Below are 11078 nucleotides of genomic sequence, written 5' to 3' on the forward strand. Positions count from 1 at the left end.
TGTGTGTATTTGTTTAGTTTCCAAGAAGTTGTTAATGTTGACATCGACGGAGCGACATACTGTATGTATGAATGTGCGTGTCTCAGTCGCAAAACAGTAGAGTCGAGTGAGCTGCAAAGCTCGGCCTGAATGACTGAGTGTTGCCGAAAATAGAAGACAGAGACCGGGGAGAGAGTGGCAGGGATGAAAAGTGGAGGAGGAAAATGAGTAGGGAGAGGAGGAGGAGGGGTAGGGGGGAATAGGGGACATGGTGGCTTAGCAAGTAAATTGAAGGAAGCTGGGAGAGAGGAGTGGGTTGGGCAAGAGGCATTTTTGTCACGGTCTCTGATCCAGTGATCTGTTAAATTATTGATCAGCCTGAACTTGCTAACCCACAGTATGTGTGCAATAGCAGCTATTGACTTCTGGCAGTAATTCTATCATAGTGAAGAAACCCTAGCATTTTTTTCAGGAATAACTTATATTCAGAATGCACAAATCTATACACAGTTCAGTTAAAAGTGTCCACAAAAAATAACGTAACAACATTCAAAGAATTAGGTTTTAGTGGATAAGGATGATTGATAGATAATAATAAAAGGGGAGCATTTTAAAAACCATTTCTAGCTAGTAGGGACAGGCTAATACAAATACGATGGAGCACATCTTTGTGACAGTTTGTGCTATATTTCTGACTCATTATGTGGCACATTTGACATAGGCTAATTCCCTTGCCTCTGATGACCTGCAGGAAAACGGGAGAGTAACATACACCTTCTCCCAGCGCTCCACCTTTTCCATCTTCTTTTGTATGCCTCCAGAATACGGCAGCCCCCCTTTCTTCCAAAACCAAACTCCTGTCCATTTCAGTAACTGCTGTGAGATCTGATTGCTCTCCCGGTGGAGTCGCCCCATGCTCTGCTGTGTATTTGTTCTGTAAGATGTGATCGCGCGGGTCCGTCCAGAACGTGTCCATTGGTGCTGCTTTGATTGGCCGTATGAGCCCTTGGAATGTGTTAGGTCGGCTGTTTTGATTGGCCCGCTACTGTGAGACAGTGCTCCTGTGGTGTTCTGTCTCTCTGCCCGGACTAGAGGGTTGACCTCAAGGACCAGCTCACCATCCACCTATCACAAGCCGTCAACATCACAGAGAGAAATACAAGACCGCATCAAAAATCACTGGGAGTTTAGTAGTTCTGCCACAGAAAGTGTTTCATTTCAGACCTGTGGCCTTTCTCACAACCTCAAACCCACCCACCGCTTCTCTTCAACTTCTTTGGTCTGGTGGTTAGTATTATTTTATGGTGAATATGATTTTGAGTGGCCCTCATTAGTACACACACCTTGTTAGGTGCTGATTTCTCTTAGAAAATAGAAAAGAGGGGTCAGAAGTAAGACTTTTAGGGAATTTATGATTGTTTTAAATCAATTACAAATGTCAGTCTTTGCCAGGCAATCTGATAGTATTTTTGACTGATTATCAATATAGAAATAGAGACAATGCTGATAGTGACGTGCAAGAGGTGTACTGGGAGACGTATCATGCCAACATTGAAAAAGCGGCATGAATAGTCCACGATTCCCTGTTTTAATTAGCCCGATGGCCCTTTTCGTCTTCAAACAAAAACAAAAAAATGCGACCAATGTTGGGTGTTAAAGGTCACTACCGGCTGTGCTTTAACATTAAAAGAAAGCTCTTTCCAGAGCACCACAAGACATGACACACCTGTTTAAACAGGGTGAGTACTCCCCAAGATGGTCCTGAAAATTGTCACCAGTGATACAAATTCTGGGTCTTGTCTATAGAATATTTTAGATTAACTTTGCATTGAACTGTGTTTTTTTTTACCCAGAATAATGTCACACTTGCTTATCTTAATATATTTACCATAGAACTATTTACTTAAAAAGATTTAAGACAGAAAAGGTCAGTAGTACTTCTAGTCTACTCCTCAGAGTTATGTCAGAGCACTCTGATTATAAGCCAGTTGTGACCGTATGTGGCTGTGATAATGTGCTAAAATCCCTTAATCCTATACGGCCCACACATGATGAACAGGGAAAACCAGGTCACAAGGTAATGTGTGGTGCACACGCAAACCGAATACATATGCATCTACTTATACTTTAGTTTGCGCATGCTTTGTATGTATGTTGGTTTAACTTTATTTACATACATTTGCTATTCATCTTGGTACATAAAGTAGTGTTGTTTATGTCTCTTTTGAGTGTCGGGGAAAGCTGGCTGTCATGCCGTCGCTCTGTCTGGTGCCTTCAGGGTTCAGTTTTTTCTGCGTTGTTTTTCATGGTTGTAAAAAAAAACACAAACAACATCTCAAAAAAGTCAAAAAGATTTGTCTATCGGTAGCGTTTTTCTATTTCCATGAAGTATATTGTGTCAATGTTATAAAACAAAAGAAGAATTTCCATTATTTGGTATTTGGGCGATGGTGGCGACGTTCCAAGATCTCCTTACAATAGGCGTTCAAATTGGCATACAATTTCCACCAATAACATACTCATTATACATATTCCATGGCATATTGTCCTTTGGGTTGGAGCATCTGTTATGCTTCTCAACTGTGTGAAGGTGTTTTCCATGCGTTCGTTTTTGTTTTGTTTTTCTCTCTCAATATCTGAGACACCAGGGAATTGTGGGTTCCTTTGTTTTCCTGCAACCTGCAGTAGGAAGCTCACAGACACAAGAGGAAATCGTAGGTGTTTGTGCAGTCTGAAATGAGGACATTTTCTTTTTTCAAACAAACACATACAGTACATGCTTCCATCCCACACAGTCTTTCTCCCCTTCCGTGCTCTCTTCATCACCATTTCTCTTTTCTACATAATTTTTTTGCAATGGTCCTCCCCCTCCCATTCTCTCCACAGCATGATTCACACTCAAACTATAAGCCTGCACGACAGCATCCAAAGAACTACCATCTTCTTTTTTTGCAGTGGTGCTTGCAAATAAATGCCATACACCCACATATACTTTATGTCATGTTCTCTTGCCAACTTGGGATCAAAACCCATCTGTCTTTATCCTCGAATCAGCAGTCAATTTATAAAGGAAAAATTTACCCTTGAGGAAAATATTCAAGATGTATAATATTTGACCAGAGCAGTTATAAAAACTATTTATTAATAATGAATTAGTTGATTGACAGAAATGTATTTAAATAATCATTCATGGCACTTTTAAAACAACAGATTTTCTAGGTTCACCTCCTTGTTTGAGAGGATTTGCTGCTTTTTCTTTGTCTTATGGGATTCTAAACACAATATATTTAGGTTTTGGAATGTCGGTCTGTCAAAACCCTTGAGACCCATTATCCCCAGTCTCCTCCCCTTTGCTTATATTATATTAGAATGATAATATGTGAAAAAAGCATACAATATCTTTGTCCAATCCTCTATTTCTTAAAGACAATGCTTGTGGCTGGAAAAAATGGGAAAATTTCATCTAAAGTATTATACCAGGGAGTGTGTCATTCAGCATGTTCTCTGGCGTGCTCTGGTCCCACGGCAGATCTTCTATATGTTGGTGGTCTTGTCAATCGACTCTGCTTTTTAGTCTCCCCTCAGCTCCTCAGCTCCTTCCTTTATTTCGTTCCTCCTCCGTTCAGCTATACTCATTGTTCATCATTCTTTCCGTCTAAAACACTTTCCCTCTCTCATCACCGGCGACTGCCAGAGCGCCAGCCATGAATCTCGCCCCGGTCTCAGCAGTGGAACGCAGCGATATAAATCACTGTGTCTCTCTCTCCACAGCTGTACTGTCATCGGACACCGCACTCAGAGCAGGGCAAGGCAAAGGGAGAATTGGGGCCGTGAACTCCTCTTCATCTTGTTTGCTGTGTGCTTGACGGGGGAATCAAAACAACTACTCTTTGGTTGAAACTAAATTGTTAACCCCCCCAAGGGATTTCTCATAGCCAAGTTTATTACAGTACCGTCAAAGGGGTGGTAGGATGATCTAAAGAAAGAGGGGCCGACCAGTAACGATGAGGTGACTTGTTCGATCCGCGGCAATGTACAGGAGGGTGTTGGTAGTTAAACTAGTGGTGGCTGCTATTACATATACGCCGCTCTCTGACCCCCTCCGAAGTGTGGTAACTTGAGAGGGGATATGCGAAAAGACACATTTCTATGTTCCATCGTGAAAATGGACTAATAAAGATAACTTAACTTGACCTGAGCGAGGACCCCCTCTGTGTGTGTGAGAGAGGATATATGGACAAATGCAAATTTCAATGTTGCCTTGTGTAAAAATTGACAAATAAAGCAACCTAACTTAACCTACAGTGGTATTCGGTGTCCGGATACAGGACTTTGCTGACTTCTCGGGATGTCAAGTGTGTTTCGACATGCAGGCCGGGAATGCGGAATCAGGCCTCTCTGCTCATGGATCCATCCATGCTGACCTGGCAGTCAACGCCACAAAATAGGACATCCGATGTGTGTGTCAGGCAAGGTGGCTGCTGAGGAGCTGTCCCGGGCTGGTCTGATCACCCTGTCTGGCATTCCTGGGATAACACAGGAGTAAATCAGAGCCAAAGAGTTAAAATTCCCAAAACTCTTGACCTGTCATAGACAGGGGGTGAACGTGAGTCACACAGGCTCAGAGGTGGCTCACACAGTTAATGTTTGTGCACTTTCACTTAAAGCCTGTCAAGGTTGACTGGAGCGTGTATATGCTTTGTTGAGTGCACAGCTCTTCATCTCAGTTAGTCGAGCACACTACTCACTTGGTCATATTGTGATACAATCCCTTAAAGTGGGGGAAACACAGAAGCAGTTGCAAAACATGCCCTGGATTCATTTGTCTACTTTGCTGTGTTTTTTAACAATGTTACCACCAAAGAAGGTTCTGGCCAATTCTGCTAAAAAAATCCAAAATGTTCACTTTATTCGGTTTCTTGATTGCATACCCTTTGTTTTTGTTAGCACAGATTTAGCTATTTTGAGACATAGGCTTCAGTTTTGGTAACTTGTGCCACCCATGCATTTGTCCATATTTAAAAGATGAATCCATTAGAAAGGAAAAGAGGAAATAGGGGAAATGATTTAAGTCAGTTACTATTGAGGTCCAACATGTCTGTTGCATGGTTTGTACAGCTGCAATGTAAGGTCACATTTGTAACGAATAGTAGAAATGCTAAGGAAAGCTTTTCCTGGCAACGCAACTTGCTTATGAGTGTGTGTTGGCATGCATGCGTGTGTGGCATGACTGTGTGTCAGTAGTATGTATCAAGGGGATTGAAAGAGAACCTTGTTTGGGTGAGTGGGTGGGTTTGGGTCAGTGAGGGTTGTGTGTGTGTGTGTGTGTGTGTGTGTGTGTGTGTGTGTGTGTGTGTGTGTGTGTGTGTGTGTGTGTGTGAGAGAGAGAGAGACAGACAGAGACAGAGGGAGGGAGAGAGCGAGACGGATAGAGAGAGACTCCACACATAGGGAGGGGGTGAACTGCCTCTCACATCTGGCTCGCTATGTCTGAGTTCCAGGCTCACATGCAGAAGTTATGCTGTTGCTGCACCTTCGCCCTATCAACTGCTGCATATGGGGCTGAGGAAGGCAGAAATGCTTGGTGAATTGAATAAGTGTATCTTTAGAGGGTCCACATCCCGAGAATAGGACCTTGTCCGCGTCCGCTGGTGCAGGAAGGTGACGCAGCGCGCGCGAGCGGAGCTTTTCTACCAGGTGAAACGGCGACGACCATTGCGGCAGCCTGACACACAGCCGGGGCGCTCGTTCCTTGCCGGGGCTGTTCACGGTGGAATAAGGAAGGCTTGAGGAATAACTGCTGTTTTGTGGCGCGCATTTATTTATTTATTTTTGAAGTCCGAGGGAATATGAGTCCGGCTGCGCCGCAATGACAACCAGGCGAAGGTCTGCCAAGCTACAGCTGCGGCGGTCGATCAGCGAACAGCTGCGGGACTCCACGTCCAAGGCTTGGGATCTGCTATGGAGGAATGTCCGGGAGAGGCGTCTGGCAGGTCAGAGAGCCAAAAACCAATGGACGTGAAACTTCTTATAATATGCGGAATACTAGTTTGTCCACATTATGACTGACACACGTCTGTCAAATAGGTCTATAGGCTCAAAAGCAGCGAGTCGTGAGCTGCTGCCTTAAGTCACCCCACATTGTTTTAACTATTAAACATATAGCCTACATAGGCTGTATCTCTGAAAATTTGATTAATATTGACAATATGATAATAGTAGGCTATAATATAGGCCTAATACAAATAATATACAAATATTAACAGCATATTGAAGACACAAGTTGATAATTGTCTACAGAGCCGGCCCAAGCCTTCAGGGGGCCCTAAGCGAAATATGATTAGGGGCCCCCCCTCCAATGTTAGCGCTGCCGAAACTATAGATCTTTGTTAAATATCATTCACACACCCAGTGTTTTCCGCTAGTGCCTCCACTGTGTAGCTGTGCGAAAATATTAGACAGCCGAGATTCAGACCCTCCTAGGGGTGTCCGGGGGTATGCCCCCCCGGGAGATTTTTTTAACCTTTTTAAAGTGAAATGCATGAATCTGGTGCACTTTGAGAGGAAAATTAAGAGGCTAAATCTGAGAAATGTTGTGTGAACTAATAATTTGGAGACACTGGGTCAGATGAATTATAAGCTATTGAAGAAGGACACATGGATTTTCCATAAAAATATTAATATAAAATAAAATATTATGGAGGGTCCTCTGGGTTGGGCTTGGAGCTCTTTTTCTTTTACGGGACATATTTCTCTGTAATATAATGAATGCATTTAAATGCAGTGAGAGGAACGAAGCAGAAGAACTCTTGTCCAGCTATCTTTTTTTCCACAGACGAGGCTGAAATAGGCTATAGACTATACACAGTGCATGGGAAACTGAGGGCAGCCCCATTTCCAATTGTTTTTAAATAAACTCAATACACACTGTGCATGAATGTGAACGTGACATTATCAGATAATTTCGGATTACCTCCCAGATTTTTAGGCTATTAATTATCTAGACCAAAACATTGTATTCCTTTTTGTATGATAACTCACATTTGCATGATATAATGTTATTATCAAACACACAAACTAAAAAAAAAAAAAAAAAAATTTTTTTTTTTGAGGGGGCCCCCCTGGCGGTCGGGGGCCCTAAGCGACCGCTTAGTTCGCTTATGCCTCGGGCCGGCTCTGATTGTCTATTTAGGCAACTGCATATTGCTTTTGTGTTTAGTCTGTAGCGTCATGCGCATGCAGCGCGCTCCCTGGTATTTTGGGAAGGTCATTGTCAAATATAGTGTTCAAAACAGCACCGGCATGTGCTGTGTACAGGAGTCTAGCCAGGGGTTTCAGATGCCAAACGGTCAGCATTTGTTGTTCTTATCTCGAGATTGAGTTTACGTTTTGCCTATTGAGTTTTGGAGTGGACGAGGTGGAATTGATATCTCGGATTTTGTTTTTGTATGCATATGCATGGAGTGAAATATTCTTTGTAGCCTACGCGCCAATGCACCAAGTTTGGAGGGCCAGACAGTTTGCTCTATATTTACAATGGCATGGGTAGGCAGAGTTCTCTCTCTCTCTCTCTCTCTCTCTCTCTCTCTCTCTCGCTCTCTCTCTCTCTGTCTCTCTGTCTCTCTCTCTCTCTCTGACTCTCTCTCTCTCTCTCTCTCTCTCGCTCTCTCTCTCTCTGTCTCTCTGTCTCTCTGTCTCTCTCTCTCTCTCTCTCTCTCTCTGACTCTCTCTCTCTCTCTCAGCTGTGCCTCCGAGAGGGAAGAAAAGGAGGAAAGTCAGGGAAGGCGTGGAGAGAGAGAGATATGCCTAGAGTTGCATCTGTCTCCTCGGTTCAATGTAATTACCGAGATGTCTGCCTTCTAAGCAAATTAAACCATGGACATGCCATACATTCAAATCACCACAAACCCCACATGCCCCACGATATGGCTAAAGTCCTTGACCTTGTGCCTGTCACGCGCATTCAAGTGCATAGCAATGATAAATCTCATGTACTGTATGACCAGCAATGAGGCTACTTATGCAATGTAAACGGTCACTTCCAGTATGTACTGCATGATGGACAGTTACTGACTATGAGGTCTATTGCTTCAGCCATGCTTTGTACACACTCAATTAGAGAGGAATACCAGTCCAATGGAACACCTGCTGTCCCCAGTAATCCGCTATCCCATAATTTCTCACCCCTTCATCCAGTCCCTCTGGCCAACCTGCCCACCCCTAAAAAAAACAAAAAAAAAATCCCTCCAGTCCCTCCTCCATCAACCCCTCCCTTCACCCACTGCTTAACCCATCAGCTCACAAGGTGCACAGTTCACATCTGTCTGCATTGGATTTTGGAAAAAAAAGGGGGATCCTTTAAATGTGCACATCTGGCCTCTCCGTTATGCCGGCATTTTTCCCTTCCTATGAATTTGTCAGAGCCATGGCACATTGCAAAGGGAAGAACCATGCTGGGAGTTGTTGGTCACATGTTCATAAACTTGAATCTGTGTGGATTTGTCAGGGACGGTGGCCCTGCCCCTGTTGGCATTTTTTGTTTTGTTTTTTCTTTTAATCCCCCTGCAAAACCATAAACTGAAATGCAATGAAGTGAGCCAAAGTCAACACAGTTATGTTAAGGAGCACAGTAGCAACTAGTTTATTAAGTACAACCACACATGTGGCAGAGCACCTAATGATCAAAACAACTTTCATTATCAGATTATAAATCCAAATATCACAGAGATTAACCAACCCTGTTTCATTGCTTTTATCCCTTCATTCATTGGTCTGCATTGTGTGCGTGTATGTGAAAACTGAGAGTACATAATAGTAGCCTACCTGGATTTAGCTGTACTCCCACAGACTTTTAGGTTAGCAGTGGGGGTTGGGTTTCTCTTTACGTGTGCCGTGGGATTTGTGGGTCTAACTAATGGGTTAGTTGCTTTGGAGTGTTGCTGTATGTGTGTGTGTGTGTGTGTGTGTGTGTGTGTGTGTGTGTGTGTGTGTGTGTGTGTGTGTGTGTGTGTGTGTGTGTGTTTGTCAGAAAAAACAAAAAGGCAAACATCTTGAATCATCTTTTTCCGAAATAATAATCTGCTTGTAAATGTAAATCTTGATGACTGTAAATCCCAATGATTCTATATACCTATATATTTTTTTAATCAGCGGCCTTATGGATGCATTTGAAAACTTAGATAGATAATATCATGGCTGTATCAACAAGTTAAGGTTTCATCTTTGGTTCAAGCCTTTAGCATATTTCCAAGATAAACGCTTTCGCCCCAAGGAAATTGTATGTACGTACCTGTGTATCTACCAAGCAATTCTTCCTATATGAAGCTCCAGAATAATTTAGTTGCTCTTAAAGTCACATTTCAGATATTTTGTAAATCTCTTTTGAGCCAATGTGCAGCCTCAGATGCTGAGGTATGGGGTCCCTTGGCTGTGTTTTAGTCTGTAGGTTAAAGATTAAAGGTGAGCCCCGAAGCTTGGGAATGCCCTGAACTCGGAGCTCAGACTTAGTTACATTAGTGTCATCCTTCAGATCACTTAAAACCTTTTAAGGGCTTTTCACTAATTAGTACTCCTTTGTCTCTTGATATTGCTGGTTTCTTTCACTTCTGCTTATATTCTCGAGAAGTTCTCTCGTACAAGCATTCACAAGTGTTTTGAGCCATTTTAAAGATGTTGCTATACATCTCCGTCTTCGACCAAAACACACATACCCCAAGAGCTATGCAAGATTTATTGTGTATTGGATGATGACACCGAGAAATAAAATCCGTCTGTCTGCAATAAAGAAGGTGGACATTCAAAGTTGGCCGATGTATCACAACATATAGGAAATGTTCAGAGCGCAGTCAGAACTGAAGAGGACAGATTGAAAGCTGTTATCTCATTTATGTCATGTTGGGCATTTTGTATTCAAGGATGCACTTTATGTAATATCCTGTACTACAAGACCATTTGGCTGCTGATTTTCAGCATGAGATTATGAAATTAATGATTGCGACTTTGACACAAAATCTGGACACTGGATCGTCACATAATGACATGGTATCTGCTTTATATTGTCCACCACCCATTCGTTGCTGGGCCCTCCAACCCCCATGAATCATATATGCATATATGATTCATCTTCACATAACTGTAGCTGATCTTTCAGTCTCTCATTTAAGTTTGGATATTATATTACTGATCTCTCTTACTACAGCCCTGCCCTGTGCAAATCCATTTAACTCATCTATTTAGTCTCACTATCACATTACTGTCCATTGCGCAGTGCGTCCATTGGACACTTTGCTCAGTGTTCTGCAGCTGGTTTTGGGCAGTGTTTTCTTTTGCCAATTCATCTACTGTTATAACAATGTAAAAAAGTAATTAAAAAGTAATTTATACTTCCCAATTTTGCAGTTAGAGATACTTTTTTGTGATCATTATTTTATCCAAGAGCTCCTCAAGAGGGCAGTGTAATCAAATTGATTTTTAGTCAGCTTTACTGACTTTCGTTTGACTAAGCATTAATATGAGATGTGTCTGACTATGACTGACTTTTATAGTCTGCGGCTTTTATGACCCGCAGACTATAAAAGCTCTGCTGTATTACATATACTGTGTGTGTTTGTGTGTGTGTGTGACAGCTGACCTGCAATTGACTTTGACTATGACCTACTTTTCACTTGCACCCCCGCTTCCCACTCTTAGCCCCCCTCCCCTCCGTCTATTACCTACCTAAAATGAATTAAAATTACCCCCCGTATATCCTTTAGTCTTCACAAATCACTTCTCTGACAAACTAGGTCAAAGTATGAACTTCCCTCCTCCTTCACTGCATTCCATACATTTGTCCACAGACTCAGTTACTGTATGGCGACATTCGGTCACACATTTCAGACATTACCATGGTTTACTACTACTGCTAAGCAACATTAACATTACTTAATACTGACTTACTTACTAACTCCAGTGCTATACATACATATACAATGTTGAGGTCCTTTTCTTTTTCTTAAGTATTTCCATTTTATGTTACTGTATAGGGGAGAGTGGGGTGAGATGTGCCACTTTTTACTCAAAGTGATTTTAAAGTGAGGCATTTACAGTTATGGCTCCAA

This window comes from Ammodytes marinus (assembly GCF_949987685.1).
Source record: "Ammodytes marinus genome assembly, chromosome: 14".
Lineage (NCBI taxonomy): Eukaryota > Metazoa > Chordata > Actinopteri > Uranoscopiformes > Ammodytidae > Ammodytes > Ammodytes marinus.